Raw genomic sequence first — 17,173 nt, 5'->3', positions numbered from 1 at the left:
AATTTTTGGATGCTTGGTCAAAAACAAGCCACTTTTTTTGAAATAACATTGTGTCCATGTGCAAACACCATCTGTTGGGACAATGCTTGGAAGATTTATAATATATAAAAAAAAATAATCAATTGTGTTGTGTATTTTTAGACATGCTGTTTGTCAACACTGTCATGCATTTACCCATAGCTATATACTGTTTTCTAGTGTCACTGTGATATTATTTGCTATTGCTGTCATTGCCTTCACACTCTTAAAAGGTGGTGGAAAGAAAAAGAGCAAACATTTGTAAACAAATTAAAAAAAATAGAGAGAACAACAAGATCTAAAAATCCTAGCAGACCTCAGAGCTTCATATGCCAATTTTCAGGCCATCAAGAACACTTTTGATTAGTGTAGAAATGATTCGCCCACAAATAGAATATTTTTTCTTTTTTTTAAAGTCAACGAATCTCATATGAAATCAGGTTCTCTCATCTCTACTATATACTTATAGAAATATAACAGTAAGGATGGATGAATGAATGAAATATGTCTAGAGGACTCTTCTCTTTCTCAGGCTGCCTTTGATTTACTCAGATTTGTATGGATTCATGCATTATACCATGTATTCTCCATAATTTGGTACCATATGGAGGCACCTTACTATGGACAATAGTGTACCTATTCTCTGATTCAGTGTATAGTATATAGCTACAGAGATAAAAAAAAAACAACAAAAAAAAACAGTAGGTTAAAAAGGCAAAAAATAATAAAAAGTTCATGTTTATTGCACAGGCCCACACTGGCAAAGTTTTTATACTTAGTTATCACTAAAATTAATTTGATTAGCGGGTAGCAGCATTACACTGATATTAAGAAAATAAGTAATAGGACGAAATGAGTGTTCTATATGGGGGAAGTAAGAATGTGACTGTACCTTGATTGTATATTGGAGATATATAATTGCTCCCCTTTGTTTGGATAATATCACACAGGTCTGTTCAGTCTGTATGATGGCCGTATTTCCAGAACTGAATATTGCTATTCTGACCAAACTCACAGCATTACAATAACTTAATGTGCCAGCCTGCTTTATTATATCTTCTGTACTGTACTCATGGAATTATGTGACTACTGTACAGTAGTCTTGTGGTCAGGCAGGAACTTACAGCATTATAAATCATTATGATGCTGTGAATTCAGTCAGAGGTGCAGTGTTCTGTCTAGAAATAATGGCCATCTCTTTGAGTGTATTTCCCAGATCGAACACATTTTTATGAAACTGGCTTTTTTCTCTACACAATGTGTAGAAAGTTAATGATATGCTGCTATGTATGCAGAAAACCTGCATTAAGCCATTCAATTACTGAGTTGAGTGGGGGAAGCAGGGAAAGGCAAGAGCAGCACTCTACTCCTGAAACATCAGACTTCAGTGTACTTTCTGATCGCATAATATGTTCTATGTTCGTTTGGCCAAAAAGACCTGACTCCATACTTTGCTGCCCTTACCTGCTGGTCAGATATAGAATAAAACATGTTTTATGCATTCCCCAGAACATTTATAAAAAAAAAAAAAAATGTTATGACTACCAGAATACAAAAGAATGTTAAGGTCAAAATTTCAACCATTTACTGAATATTTTCAAATGACAATTTTATTTTTGATCAAATAATGCTTTGACAGGTTTGATTAATTTATTTTTCATTTTACATGGAAAACATCAAAGCCCTAATACAAATGTAGATTAATAAAACAGTTAGCCCTTTTATGCAATAAATGCATTCATTTATGGTACTCTTAATTAGTGATGAGCTGCATAGGCAATATTTGTTTTTGTGATAATGAGCACATTTTTGGCCTAATTCTAGAATTTGTGATCTCCAGTCATTATTTTCTTGATTGCGAAAATCAGCAATGTAATATGTGTGTATTGCGTGTGCAATACAGGCGTGGATCACTTTTGCTACGTTTTCAAAGCTGCTAGAAGTTTCCTGAGAGTGGAGAAAATGCACAGTACATCTCCTACTAACTATCTGTATTTTATATATATATTATATATATATAAATATATATATATATATATATATATATATATATATGATCTAACTAACTATATAATGTAATTGAATAAGGATCCAGATGGCTCAACAAAGCACAGAGAACAGTAATGACACTGCTCTCTCTCTCTCTCTCTCTCTCTCTCTCAGACCTGCAAAAAACAGCAGAAAATGGCTGCTGGGGAGTTTCTTATATAGTAAGGGGTAGGCAACTTTCCTATTGGTTGTTAGGGATGTTGCTAATCTGTGACAAATACATTGCAGCCTTCTCATTGGTCCACAAGCAAGAAGCAGTGAGGGTACTGATGGAAAAAAAAATCTTTAATATTTGCGATTACAAAGATATAGCACTATATTCTACATCTTCGCGAATTCTCGAAGTGCCGATATTCACAATAAAAATTTGCGATTAGAATATTTGCAATCAACACTACTCTTAATACGTTTTAATTAGTTTGGCATTAGGACACAAGCACATTGTCACTAAAGTTCAACAAACCAAATTCTGCAAGTTAAATAATAAATCTGTGTGTAAGTTATTTAGCAATTGTACAAGATACTAAACGGTAAATATCTTATTCTTCGAGGATGTATGAAAGGATATTGATAGTAGCAAACTCCAAATAAATTAAAATATGTTCACACATAATTGAAATGAATAATACTTATCACTTAATTATATTTGGTAATGAGGATTCGCAACTCTAAAACCACTCCATAATTCACACTACTTCATTTACCACTTTGACATGTTCATTTTTTTAAGGGCAATTTATGAAATAAAGTGGTTCTAAGTACCTATAAATAAATTAACACATAAAAGTATTTAATAAAGTCAGTTGATTGTTATGTGTAAAATATACTTCAGCCAACATAATATTGTATATATATATTTTACAACATTTGAGCTATGGATCCAAATCAGAACGTAGCACCAAAATGAATGGTCATAAGGAAAATACTAAGATTAGTTACACTATATTACATATCTAAAAAATTTTTTTTTACAGTGTATAGTAGTTGCTTCTATTGCAAAATCTCTCATTGTTACTCTGATCTACTCCCATCTTGATTACTGTAACTCATTACTAATTTAGCCCCCTTACCAGACTCTCCCCTCTCTAATTTATCCATAATGTAGCAGCCAGGCTCATCTGTTTAACCATACTACACCGAACAAAAAAACTAATCTGCAACATACACATTTTAGGCGCTGCTTAAAAACATATCTTTTTTTGTTTGCCTGTCAAATCCCCTACTCTAACAGTTTTTCATTAATCACCCAACACACAAACACACCCTTAATTATCAATCTTTCAAACCTGATTCATCCTCAAACATCCACACAAATTCACTATAGGTAATGGCTAATGACTGTGTCATGAAGCTTTATATCAACTCCCCTATTTTAAGATGGATCATTGTTAGTGTTGAGCGAGCACCAAAGTGCTTGTATGCTCAAGTAGAACACTTTGCAATGCTCAGGGGCTCAAACAAGCTCCCAAGCACAATGGAAGTCAATGGGAGAACCCCAGGCACCCCCTGCTCTGAAAAGGGGAAGGGTGTCAGGACTCTAGTTCGGCTTAGGAGTCCCTGCTCTAACTCCATATATAGCTATATCCATATATGAAGTCAGTGCTTGGGGAAACCCCAGTGTATTTAAATCTAATTTTTGGAAAGTTTTTGGCAGGATCTGAACTCTCAAGTTGCACATTAAAAGCAAGGACCTTATCTACTCAGCTGTAAAGCTGAATGTGAAACTATACCAGAATAACCTCATAGTAGTTTCTGATTTAGTGAGTATTCCTATTCAGCAGAATAGTTATTTTATGTTTCTGTGCAGGTTGATATGTAGATATATAGTGTAGTGGTTAACATCCTTGCCTCTGATATAGAAGCTTGGAAGTTTGAATGCTGGCTGAAGCATTTCAAAAACAGTGATTAAAATGTATATATTTTATATTTTTTTTTACTAATTGTAAAAAATGTATGGCACAAAATAAATGTGTAATTACTAATATACAGTACAGACCAAAAGTTTGGACACACCTTCTCATTCAAAGAGTTTTCTTTATTTTCATGACTATGAAAATTGTACATTCACACTGAAGGCATCAACACTATGAATTAACACATGTGGAATTATATACATAACAAAAACGTGTGAAACAACTGAAAATATGTCATATTCTAGGTTCTTCAAAGTAGCCACCTTTTGCTTTGATTACTGCTTTGCACACTCTTGGCATTCTCTTGATGAGCTTCAAGAGGTAGTCACCTGAAATGGTTTTCACTTCACAGGTGTGCCCTGTCAGGTTTAATAAGTGGGATTTCTTGCCTTATAAATGGGGTTGGGACCATCAGTTGCTTTGTGGAGAAGTCAGGTGGATACACAGCTGAATAGACTGTTAGAATTTGTAATATGGCAAGAAAAAAGCAGCTAAGTAAAGAAAAACGAGTGGCCATCATTACTTTAACCACTTGCCATCTGGGCCACTTGCCCCCTTCCTGACCAGGCCTAATTTTGCAAAACTGACATATCTCATTTTAGGTGGTAATAACTTTGGAACGCCTTTACTTATCCAAGTCATTCAGAGATTGTTTTCTCGTGACTCATTGTACTTCATGATAGTCATAAATTTGAGTCAATATATTTCACCTTTATTTATGAAAAAATCCCAAATTTACAAAAAATTTAGAAAAATTTGCAATTTTCTAAATTTCAATTTCTCTGCTTTTAAAACAAAGTGATACCTCATAAAATATTTATTACTTAACATACCCCATATGTCTACTTTATGTTGGCATCATTTTGGAAATGTAATTTTATTTTTTTAGGACGTTAGAAGGCTTAGAAGTTTAGAAGCAATTCTTCAAATTTTTAAGAAAATTGCCAAAACCCACTTTTTAAGGTCTGAAGTCACTTTGTGGGGCTTACATAGTAGTTACCCCCATAAATGACCCCATTGTAGAAACTACACCCCTCATGTTACTTAAAACCGATTTTACAAACTTTGTTAACCCTTTAGGCGTTCCATAAGAATTAAAGGAAAATGGAGATCAAATTTTTTAATTTCACTTTTTTGGCAGATTTTCCATTTTAATCCAATTTTTCTTTAACACATCGATGGTTAGCAGCCAAACAAAACTCAATATTTATTACCCAGATTCCGTGGTTTACAGAAACACCCCACATGTGGTCATAAACTGCTATATGGGCACACGGCAGGGCGCAGAAGAAAAGGAACTCCACATGGTATTTAGATGCCATGTCCTATTTGAAGCCCCCTGATGCACCCTTACAGTAGAAACTCCCAAGAAGTGATCCCATTTTGGAAACTAGGGGATAAGGTGCCAGTTCAATTGCTACTATTTTGGGGTACATATGATTTTTTGATCATTCATTATAACACTTTATGGGGCAAGATGACCAAAAAATGGGTTGTTTTAGCACAGTTTCTATTTATTTATTTTTACAGCATTCACCTGAGGGGTTCAGTCAAGTGACATTTTTATAGAGCAGATTGTTACGGACGTGGCGATACCTAATATGTATACTTTTTCTTATTTATTAAAGTTTTACACAATAATAGCATTTTTGAAACAAAAAAATTATGTTTTAATCTGTCCATGTTCCGAGAGCCATATATATTTTTTTTTTTGAGAGATTTTCTTATGTCGGGGCTCATTTTTTGCGGGATGAGGTGACGGTTTTATTGGTACCATTTAGTGGGACATAAGCTTTTTTGATCACTTGGTGTTGCACTTTTTGTGATGTAAAGTGACAAAAATTGCTTGTTTTGACACAGTTTTTTTTTGTTTTTTTTACGGTGTTCACCCGAGGGGTTAGATCATGTGATATTTTTAAGAGCTGGTTTTTACGGACGCGGCAATACCAAATATGTCTATTTTATTTTATTTGTTTCACTTTAACACAATAATAGCATTTTTAAAACCATAAAAATTATATTTTAGTGTCTTCATGTTCTAAGAGCTATAGTTTTTTTATTTTTTGAGAGATTTTCTTATGTAGGGGCTCATTTTTTGCGGGATGAGGTGACGGTTTTATTGGTGCCATTTAGTGGGACATACGCATTTTTGATCACTTGGTGTTGCACTTTTTGTGATGTAAGGTGACAAAAATTGCTTGTTTTGACACAGTTTTTTTAATTTATTTTTTACGGTGTTCACCCGAGGGTTTAGGTCATGTGATATTTTTATAGAGCTGGTTTTTATGGACGCGGCAATACCAAATATGTCTATTTTATTTTTATTTTTTCTATTTTTAACATATTTTTTTTCCTGACTTGGGGAATTTTTTTTTTTACATGTGAAACCTTTTTTTTATTTTATTTTTTCAACACTTTATTTTTTTATTTTACACTTTTCGTCCCCCATAAGGTCATACAAGACCTCTGGGGGACATTTACTTCACTTTTTCTATTTTTTTTTTACTGTTGATTTCTCCTGTAACTGGGGCTGACATAGTAGCCCCAGTTACAGGAGAAATGCACCCCCCAGAGAGGCTGTACAGCGCAATACAGCGCTGTACAGCCTCAGTGCAGGGCTGATCGAGGTCTGTGAGAGACCTCACACAGCTCCTGCACGCTCCGGTACCGGCGGTCACATGACCGCCGGGCCAGAACAGGAAGCGCATAGCGCTTCCTGCTCTGCATACACAGCGCTCGGCGAGCGCTGTGTATGCAGCGATCCAGAAGGCAGGGACACCTGGGCACTGTCCCTGCCTTCTCTCTGGGTTGCCCTGCTGTCACTGACAGCGGGCAACCCGATCAGCAGCTGCACGATTAGCGTGCAGCTGCAGTTTCTAAGCGGACGTTCAGAAACGTCCGTTCAGAAATAGAGATCCACCCATAGGACGTTTATATCCTATGGGCGGACTGGAGGAGGTTAAGAAATGAAGGTCAGTCAGCCTGAAAAATTGGGAAAACTTTAAAAGTGTCCCCAAGTGCAGTCACAAGAACCATCAAGTGCTACAAAGAAACTGGCTCACATGCGGACCGCCCCAGGAAAGGAAGACCAAGAGTCACGTCTGCTGTGGAGGATAAGTTCATCCGAGTCACCAGCCTCAGAAATCGCAGGTTAACAGCAGCTCAGATTAGAGATCAGGTCAATGCCACAGAGAGTTCAAGCAGCAGACACATCTCTAGAACAACTGTTTAGAGGAGACTGTGTGAATCAGGCCTTCATGGTAGAATATCTGCTAGGAAACCACTGCTAAGGACAGGCAACAAGCAGAAGAGACTTGTTTGGGCTAAAGAACACAAGGAGTGGACATTAGACCAGTGGAAATCTGTGCTTTGGTCTGATGAGTCCAAATTTGAGATCTTTGGTTCCAACCACCGTGTCTTTGTGCGACGCAGAAAAGGTGAACGGATGCACCATGAAGCATGGAGGAGGAGGTGTGATGGTGTGGGGGTGCTTTGCTGGTGACACTGTTGGGGATTTATTCAAAATTGAAGGCATACTGAACCAGCATGGCTACCACAGCATCTTGCAGCGGCATGCTATTCCATACGGTTTGCGTTTAGTTGGACCATAATTTTTTTTTCAACAGGACAATGACCCCAAACACACCTCCAGGCTGTGTAAGGGCTATTTGACCATGAAGAAGAGTGATGGGGTGCTGCGCCAGATGACCTGGCCTCCACAGTCACCGGACCTGAACCCAATCGAGATGGTTTGGGGTGAGCTTGACCGCATAGTGAAGGCAAAAGGGCCAACAAGTGCTAAGCATCTCTGGGAACTCCTTCAAGACTGTTGGAAGACCATTTCAGGTGACTACCTCTTGAAGCTCATCAAGAGAATGCCAAGAGTGTGCAAAGCAGTAATCAAAGCAAAAGGTTGCTACTTTAAAGAACCTAGAATATGACATATTTTCAGTTGTTTCACACTTTTTTGTTATGTATATAATTCCACATGTGTTAATTCATAGTTTTGATGCCTCAGTGTGAATCTACAATTTTCATAGTCATGAAAATAAAGAAAACTCTTTGAATGAGAAGGTGTGTCCAAACTTTTGGTCTGTAGTGTGTGTGTGTATATATATATATATATATATATATATATATATATATATATATATACTTCTGATATAAATAAATGCATAATATTTGGGAAACTACTACTGATGTTTTTAGCCATAATATATTTACTTATATTATAATATATAATATATTCTAAATATATAATAATATATGTAAATATATTATGGCAAAAAAAAAATGAAATGTTTCTGCTGAGATTTGAATGCTCAAGCTTGTACATTAGAGGCAAAGATGTTAACCACTACACCATACAGCTACATGTTAACCTGTGCAAAATTGTAAAATAAGTCTTCTGCTAAATAGGCATACTCACTAAATCAGAAACTACTATGAGGATTTTCTGAAATAGTCTAGCATTTAGCTTTATAGCTGAGTGGATAAGGTCCTTGCCTCTAATGTAGAAGAGTTTGAGTTTGAATCCCGGCAGAAACGTTTCAGATGTTTTGCATATATACATTTTTAACCATAATATCTTTATATGTATTATTATATATTTATAATATATAATATATTATAATATATGTAAATATATCATGGCTAAAAACATCAGTAGTAGTTTCCCACATTTTATGCATTCATATATATCAGAAGTATGATTTTATCTAAATATATATTTTTTAGCAATTACACATTTTGTGCCATACATTTTTACAATTACTTAAAACATATAAAATATACAAATTTAATCTCTGTTTATGAAATAATTCAAACTCACAATCTTATATATTAGAGGCAAGAATGTTAACCACTACACTATACAGCTCAGTGGCAGATCCAGAGCCTGGTCTCGGAAAGGGACACTTCCAGATTATTTTCTGTCCGCCGCCACAAAATAATGCTTATAGAACAGACTAGACAGTGTAGAGGTATATCGTATATTGTGTGGCACAGTGTATGCTATATGTGTATAACATAAACATATTTCACATGAAAACTTGCAATTACTTGGCTTGGGGATCTCGGACACCACTTCAACAGTTTGGCAGGGGGGATCGGCGGAGCTGAGGTTGTGTTTTATCCTAATGAGAAAGATTTCATAATAAGGATTTGGAGAAGGTGCAGAGGGATAGCTGAGCAGGGAGAGGCTGGTGCTGCTACTAGGGCGATATGATCACGCTAGGCACGCACAGTAACATCATTAGAGCAAAGTAGATTTGTCCAGATGAAACCCAGCATTTATGCAGGAAAGCAGCTGGATCATCGTGAGACCACATATCAATGGAGATCAAGTGGTAAACTGTAGGATCTGGCAATGCTGGATTATATGAAATCCGCCAGGCTGCTCTCTGCTAGAACAGCCTGCCAGATCCGCTGCTGCAGATGTGAAAATACCTTTGCAACCAGAATTTTTATTTTAACATAAAAAAGCTAATGTGTCTGTTCCCATACTGTACTGTGATATGAGATAATACTGGTAATAATATTGCTGGCTCTAGACTGGCCTTAGTTTCACTGAAATGAACTTCAGATTTGATGCCAACTTTAAAACAACACATTTTTATCACAGTTTAAATCTGTCTCACAGCATTATTATAACACAAGCATTACACAAGATGCAGTAGCAGAAAACTTCTTAGGTCTTTCAGATCAGTAGATCATTTTAATGTTTAATAAATAATAGCATAGTGTTGACATACCTCTCAAAGCAAACATCCTATAAATCTAAGCACATATTAAACTCAATTTATACCAATCATTTTGACTTTTCATGAAACATTGAATCACTTGTTCCAAAGCATCTAACAGAACAAATGAAATTATTCTTCATAGTGCGCATTTCAATTCGCCACTCTTGTCATCTCAAGCATCATAAATAGAATTGAAATGACAATATCTCATTAGAGCAGCTACAAGAAATCATTGGAAATTGTGTTGTGATTGTTATCTCTATAATCCTGGAGAGGTTACATAATGTAATACATATTTTCAGCTGACAAATCCATGCCTCATTAAGGTTGTCCAGCAGTATTGCTCAATGACACTTCACACAAAGCACACTGCTATATATTATTGTCCAGGTAGTATTTTCATTCATGAAACAGTGCCTTACCTTAAAAGCATAAAAACACATTTATCACAAAACCACAAAGAGTTTTCTTTCTAAGTTTGAATTGCACATTAATATAAACTCCTAAATGTTCTACAAAGTTATTAACCACTTTTTATAAGGTTTCCCTGAAGTTAAATGGGCACTGTTGTTGCAACAAACTTTGCATAAATCAGTAGAACAGGCAAATATAAGAAACTTTAAACTAAGTCATATCAGAGAAAATGCCTCTTTCTCCCTATAGCAGCATTATTCCTCTCCTTTACATAGGATTCTATAAGCAAGTTTATTTTTTATTTTTTTGTCTCTGCTCTCTCGCTGCAGCTCACTCCCTCTCCCTCTTTACAGACTTCTATTGACAGCATGTATTAAATACTTCAGTTAGCTTGTAGCCATCTTTTCTCTTGATGATTTGCCAAATTTTTTTTTTGGGGGGGGGGAATGTGGGTCGATTCGATTTTATTTGCGGCAAATTACGTTAAAAAAAATGCTATTTCCTGGTTGCAGAGAGCCTTTATAGTGGTCAGTATGACATGCAGATGAAAGGCGTTGCTCTTAGAATCACTGCACACTTCACTTATTTGGGCAGTTATGGGGCCAAAACTGACCAAATAACTCAAGTGTGAACTTAGCCTTACAGGTCAATGTTAGCGTCAAGAAGAAGAGCAGTCTTTTTACACCGTTGTCAACTGATTCCAAATAGATGTCTACAGACCCTGTTCTATTATACTCTTATACAAGAGTGGGCAGGGTGTCAGCAGTAAGTTTGTTTCGACATCTCTGATTATTTTGCCCTTCATCTGATCTGTCAGAACAATAAGCCACAAAAAACGGATAATGTCTGTGGAGCATCCACCTGCACTCGGTAAGCATTTGGTCAGTAATCTATCAGTATTGTTAATGCTAAAAACAGAGATGATATGTGAACGGAATATTTGCATGTTTTCTGTGTTTTGGCTACCATATCACAAGGCAATTATTATTATTATTATTATTATTATTATTATTTATTTTTATTTTTTACGGGGAGAAAAAAACAATGTTTATTTAACAAACAGGACATTCATTTAACAAACATAAAAGAACAGAAGGGGCAAAACCACAATATTTAAAAGAGAAACTAGAAAAAAAAAAGTGCTTCATCCACAAAAATGGATTATCGACCAGTGTCGGGGTTACCATGATGATAATGCATATTGATCATGAACAGGTTGTTCTAGGTCCTAGATGAGAGTCGTCCATGTGTTCAATATTGGATGTTATTAATGGCCAGCTCAGAGATGTATCCCAGCACTCGGATTAGGTGGTCCTTATTGAGAAAACTTCACTTCTCCTTCACAATGCGCTGATGCCACAGTTGTCGCCACCTTGACGTGGTGAGTTGTTGATAAGTGGATTATAAAGTGTCTAAAGAACTGCAAGTAAAGACATTGGAATAAATTGTCCACTTCCTCCAACATTACCTTGTCCTTTGATTTATGAATATCATTCCATAAAGTCTTTAAGTCCTCTGTGTGAATGGCATAAGAAATGTCCATGCAAGTTTCAGCACGCACAGAGAAAACAAGCTCTGTGGCCGACACTCTTCCAGACACGCCATACCCGGTCCACGTTGCTGCTAGCCACATAAGGTCTTGAGAACTGATCTCACCAGCTTACCCAAACAACAGTCAAAGTTTCTTTGGAACCACATCCCTATGATAGCCTTGAGCGCCTCGAAACCATTATACAGCAAGAGAGGGAAGCAAGTACATGTCTTTGGTAACACCGCCAATAGATCGTCCTCTGTGTACGTCCGGACGAACCAACCTGCCTACACAATCCAGTCCTCTGTGCTTTCCTTGGTGAGTGAAGGCTTTGATAAAATCTGTATGAGCAGAGCCAGTGAATCCCTGCCCTTTCCTTTGAGTCCAGGTAAACAGGAAAATTTGGCTTTTAGGTTTGGCTTTGAGTCCACTTCAATGACAAGACCCTTCTGCTTCTCGGCAGCTATGTGGGCAGGCAGGTGCTTGGAATACTCTTTTAATCTGGTGTATGAAGTCCATTGTTTTTGAAGGAGCAAAGCAGCCTATGCCGGATAAAGAGTTTCCTCCAAGGGGTTGCAGTGCGGGATTTTTCTTTTAAACAAGCTTTGCAATGCAGACTGTCGACGTGCAGAGGTCAAGCTTCTGGGAGGATACCTCGAGCTGCGAAAATGACTGCTCCTTCATACCGATGAGCTACCCCATCAGCTGGTGTTTTCATATCCTTGTGACAAATAATGTTACCGTTCACTGACTATAAACAGAGATCTTGAAGTGGTATTTTTTTTTTATTGCAACATTTTTATTGAAAATTTTCATATAAAGATCAGCAGAGCATGACATTGCGTAAACAATTTGAGGTGGGCGCAGCCACTGAAAATGGTACTGTTCCATTAACAAAATTTCCATTATTATGGAAGACATGGCTTAACAGTGACATACATAGGTCGCAAGCCAGGACCAAACTGGTAACACTGGTATCACATTATCATTACAATTTGGTCAAAGGCACGTCAGATTCACTATCTCCTCCAATCTGTACAATGCCCATGGTAATCGCAACGTCTCCAGGTGTGGTCTGAGTACATTAATAACATTTACTAAGTGTTAAGAGTCCTCAATTGAACACAAAAACCATAAACAACAAAAATGGTACACAGATCTGTCTTATCAGGAGGCTTAGCTACAGGAGGGACCTATAAGAAGGGGCCTCAAAAGGTTATACCCGACCACTACTACTCACAAGGGTCAGTTTTATGAAGTTCACTTAGTGGGAGAACTTCGGGTGAACCATTCAGGGGTTCCAGGTACGTCTATATTTTACAGGAGAAAGCATTGAGGGTGGAATCATCTTCTCATAACGACATGTGTTATTTAACTCAGCTACCACCTCCGAAATATCAGGAGGAGTCACTTTTTTCCAGTGGCGAGTTATAACTAGTTTAGCACCAAGCAAGACGTGTCCCGCTATGGGCCTATATGATGGATAAAGGAGCTGAATGCCCAGAAATAAAAGAGCAAGTTCTGGAGACGGGGAGATGTCATGACCAGATAGTTCACCCAGCAACTCAAACACCTGCTTCCAGAAACCAGTGACAACTTGGCATGCCCACAAGACGTGGAGCAATGAGCCTACATTTCCACAGCCCCTCCAGCACAGGGGATAAGAAGTAGGGTAGATGATATGTAGTCTTTTGGGCTAAAGTACCAATTTAGAAGCGTCTTAACGCCAGCCTCAAAATGTGTGACACACTTAAAGTTAGAGGCTAAGAAACCTATTGCAGAGGACCAGTCATCCTCAGAAAATGTACTACCCAGTTCTTGCTCCCATTTCTGGAATGATTTGGATTTGGCAAATTTAGATTTATTATTATCACCCATGTATTCGTATATACGCCCGGTCGCCCCTTTTTTTTAGCAGGCTCTGGGAACAGTAAAGTTGAAGGATCCCTACATGTGTAAGAGGGGGCTTAGAAATGATAGACACCAGTAGGTACTTAACCCTGAGGTAATTAAATATCTCTCCAGCTGAAAGCTGGAACATCTGTTGGGCAGTGGTGAACGGGAAGACTCCCTCAGAACAAATGAGCTAAGAGACCCTCTCGATCCCCTGATCACGCCATCTGCGTAGACTGATGTCCTTCAAAATCCACTCCAGAGAGCAGGTATCTAAGTGGGAAAATAGGGCGTCAGTAGAGTCTGCGTATGCGTTGTGAAAATGTAACCAGAGCTTCCCCACATGCTTTACGGTCCGAAGGGAAAGATCAGGAACCTTCCTGCTCCATAAAATACTAATCAACAAGTCCCTTAAAGAGCCCTCCTTAATTGAGTGAGAATCAATTTGATGCCAAGCTTTAGTGCAATCCTTGTGATGGCCCTGTGACAATCACTGATACAAGGTAGTCCCAACCCTCCTGCTCTTTTCCGTAGGAAAAGCTGTTTTTGGGCAATTCTGGGTTTAGACGATTTCCAAACATATTTGGACAGTATTGCCTGTGCTTTTTGAAAAAACAGATCAGGAACTGAGATAGGGAGAGCTCTAAATATATAGATCAATTTAGGCAGTGTCATCATCTGAAACGCTGCTACCCTACCAACCGACAATATTTCTTTCATGGAGTAAAGGGAGAAATCGGACAACATAGTTTTGAAGAGGGGCTCATAATTCCGTTTATGCAAAAGAGAGCAGGGGTACGTCAGCATGATTCCCAAGTACGTTCCAATTCCTGCCAGTCTAGGGGAAATCGGGACTTTAACACCCCAACATCCTTCTGAGGAATATTAAGTAATAAGGCTTGGGACTTGGAATTATTGATTTTATAATATGAAAGTGTGCCAAAATGTGCTATTATGTCAAAGGCCGAGCTTAATAACTGGAGGGGACTTGATAGGGTGAGGATAATGTCGTCTGCATAAAGCGATATTCTATGGTCTCTCCCACCAATATCTACACCTTGAATGAGGGGAGCTTTCCTAATGTGCTGAGCCAAAGGTTCCAAAGCCAAGATTAACAGGAGGGGTGACAAAGGGCACCCTTGACGAGAACCATTGGTAATCTGGAAAGGAGCAGATAGTACCCCATTAACCCATACTTTAGCCATGGGGGAGGCATATATGCTGTAGAAAGCGTTCAATATACTACCTTTAAAACCCATCCTACGGAGGACCGAGAATGCAAACGACCAATGTAATCGGTCGAACTCCTTCTCAGCGTCCAGGGTCACTGCCAACATAGGGAGGTTATTTCGCTCAGCATAATCGAACACGTTGATCAATCTTCTAGTGTTATCTGATGATATATGGCCCTTAACAAACCCTGTTTGGTCATCTTTAATTAAGGAAGGGAGTATAGCTGACAATCTATTGGCCATTAATAGGCAAAAATTTTGATGTCCGAATTCAGTAGCGAAATTTGTCTGAAATTTTGAGGAGCGTCTGGGGATTTCCCAGGTTTTGGTAGTGTAACTATAAGGGCCGTGAGCATCTCAGGTGGGAATGGGGTTCCTTCAAGAGCTTGGTTGAAAATATCCAGGATATAGGGGGATAGTACGGGAAAGAAATGTTTGTAGTATTCATTAGACAAGCTTTCTGGGCCTGGGGATTTACCCTGAGGAGGGTTGCTATTCGTTTTTGGAGTTCTATGGACGTGAGGGGGACATTTAATGAGTGGAGCTGGTCGGAAGAGAGGGTAGGTAGATCGGATTGAGTCAAGAAGTTCTCCACCAATTCAGGGTAACTATCGGGTAGGGCAACCGCGTCCTTAAGGTTATAAAGGCTGTGATAGTAGGTGCGGAATTGTTCCGCGATATCTCTAGGGTCTAGTAGTTTTGCTTTAGATGTCGGATGGATGAGGAATGGGATTTTAGATTTGGTTTGCTGAGCCTTGAGTTGATTAGCCAATAGTTTGCCAGCCCTGTTCCCCTGAGCATAATACCTCGACTTTAATCTGAGCAGGGATCTAGAATAGTTACGCAACAGCAGACTGCCCAATTTGTCCCTCTCTGTTCTCAGTAGGGAGGATGTTTGAGTTGTAGGTGATGTCTTATTCCGATTCTTGAGATCTGCCATGGATTTAAGCAGCTGAGAAATTTCCCTTTCTTTAACTTTCTTTAGTTTGCATTTCAACCTAATCAGGGAGCCTTGAATGAACGCCTTATGGGTCTGCCACAAGGTATATTTATCCGTGACAGAGCCATCATTGAAGGTGAAAAACTCCCGCAATTCAGCAGACATCTCCCTAATTGATTCTGGGTTGGAAAATAAATATGGATCATTGCGCCATATGGGAGCACGTGAGAATTGGTATAGATCCTCTAGGGTCAATGTTATTGGGGCATGGTCGGACCACTGAATGAGTCCAATATCAGAAGATATTGTATGCAGCAAGGTGGCTTGATCTACAAAAAACATATCAATGCGCGAGTATGAGAGATGAGGAGTGGAGAAAAAGGTATAGTCTCTTTCCACACTATGTTGAGCTCTCCACACATCAATGAGCCCTTCTGCATGTAAAAGAGAGGCCACATCACCCCCTGAGCGCCGGGTTGAGCTAGTGGAGTCCAACGACCGATCCATCACTGAGTTAAAGTCACAACAGACAATTACTTTCCCTTGTTTCAATGAGTTTAGCTGTATCAGTAATTTTCGCAGGAAGGTGATTTGGTGGTTATTGGGTGCATAGATATTAACTATGGTGTAGGTGATGTTGTTGATAGAACATACCAAGATGATGTATCGGCCGTTGGAGTCCACTCTTGAGGAAATGGTAGTAAAGGCCACTGAATTCTTGACAGCTATGAACACCCCTCTGGACTTCTTGCTAAAATGAGAATGCAATACATGAGGAAAAGATTGATTATGAATAAGTTTAGCATCTTCCTGTAGTAAGTAGGTCTCCTGGATGCAAATAAGGTCTGCTCCAGCTTTAATTGCCACCCTCCAAACACATGATCTTTTCTGTGGACAGTTAAGTCCTTTAGCGTTCAGCGATAAAATTTTAAGACCCATGTGAGTGGGGGGAGGAACCAAGTCCTGCACGGATAGACAGACAATCAAAGATTATCAAATCAACTTCAGTAACAATAGGCAACTGCCTAACAATGAGCAGAATGTACAAATAGCCGCAGAAAGATGGTTAAGGTAGCAAATTGGTGAGGAGTATAGATGGGTAAGAAAAAACAACAGGGAAAAGGAAAAGTAATACAACTCCAGACGATCAGACCCGTCTGTGCAATATTGGTGGCCTAAGTCCACTGGTGAAGCTGAGAGGAGCCTTAACTAAACGGGATATGCAAGCATAAAGACCGCACCTAAACATAAAAGGTTAGACAACAGACCCCATACGAACAATGCAATATTGTCTCCACTCCACTGAACCTCTGATGATCCATGGTACAATCATTAGTAACTATGGATGAGCGAACTTTGGGGTGTCCGTGACATGGACCCGAACATTTTTGTAAAAGTCCGGGTTCGGTGTTCGTCGCTTTCTTGGCGCTTTTTGAAAG

Source organism: Bufo gargarizans, chromosome 5 (genome assembly GCF_014858855.1).
Source record: "Bufo gargarizans isolate SCDJY-AF-19 chromosome 5, ASM1485885v1, whole genome shotgun sequence".
NCBI classification, from domain to species: domain Eukaryota; kingdom Metazoa; phylum Chordata; class Amphibia; order Anura; family Bufonidae; genus Bufo; species Bufo gargarizans.
This window is presented reverse-complemented; position numbering follows the sequence as displayed.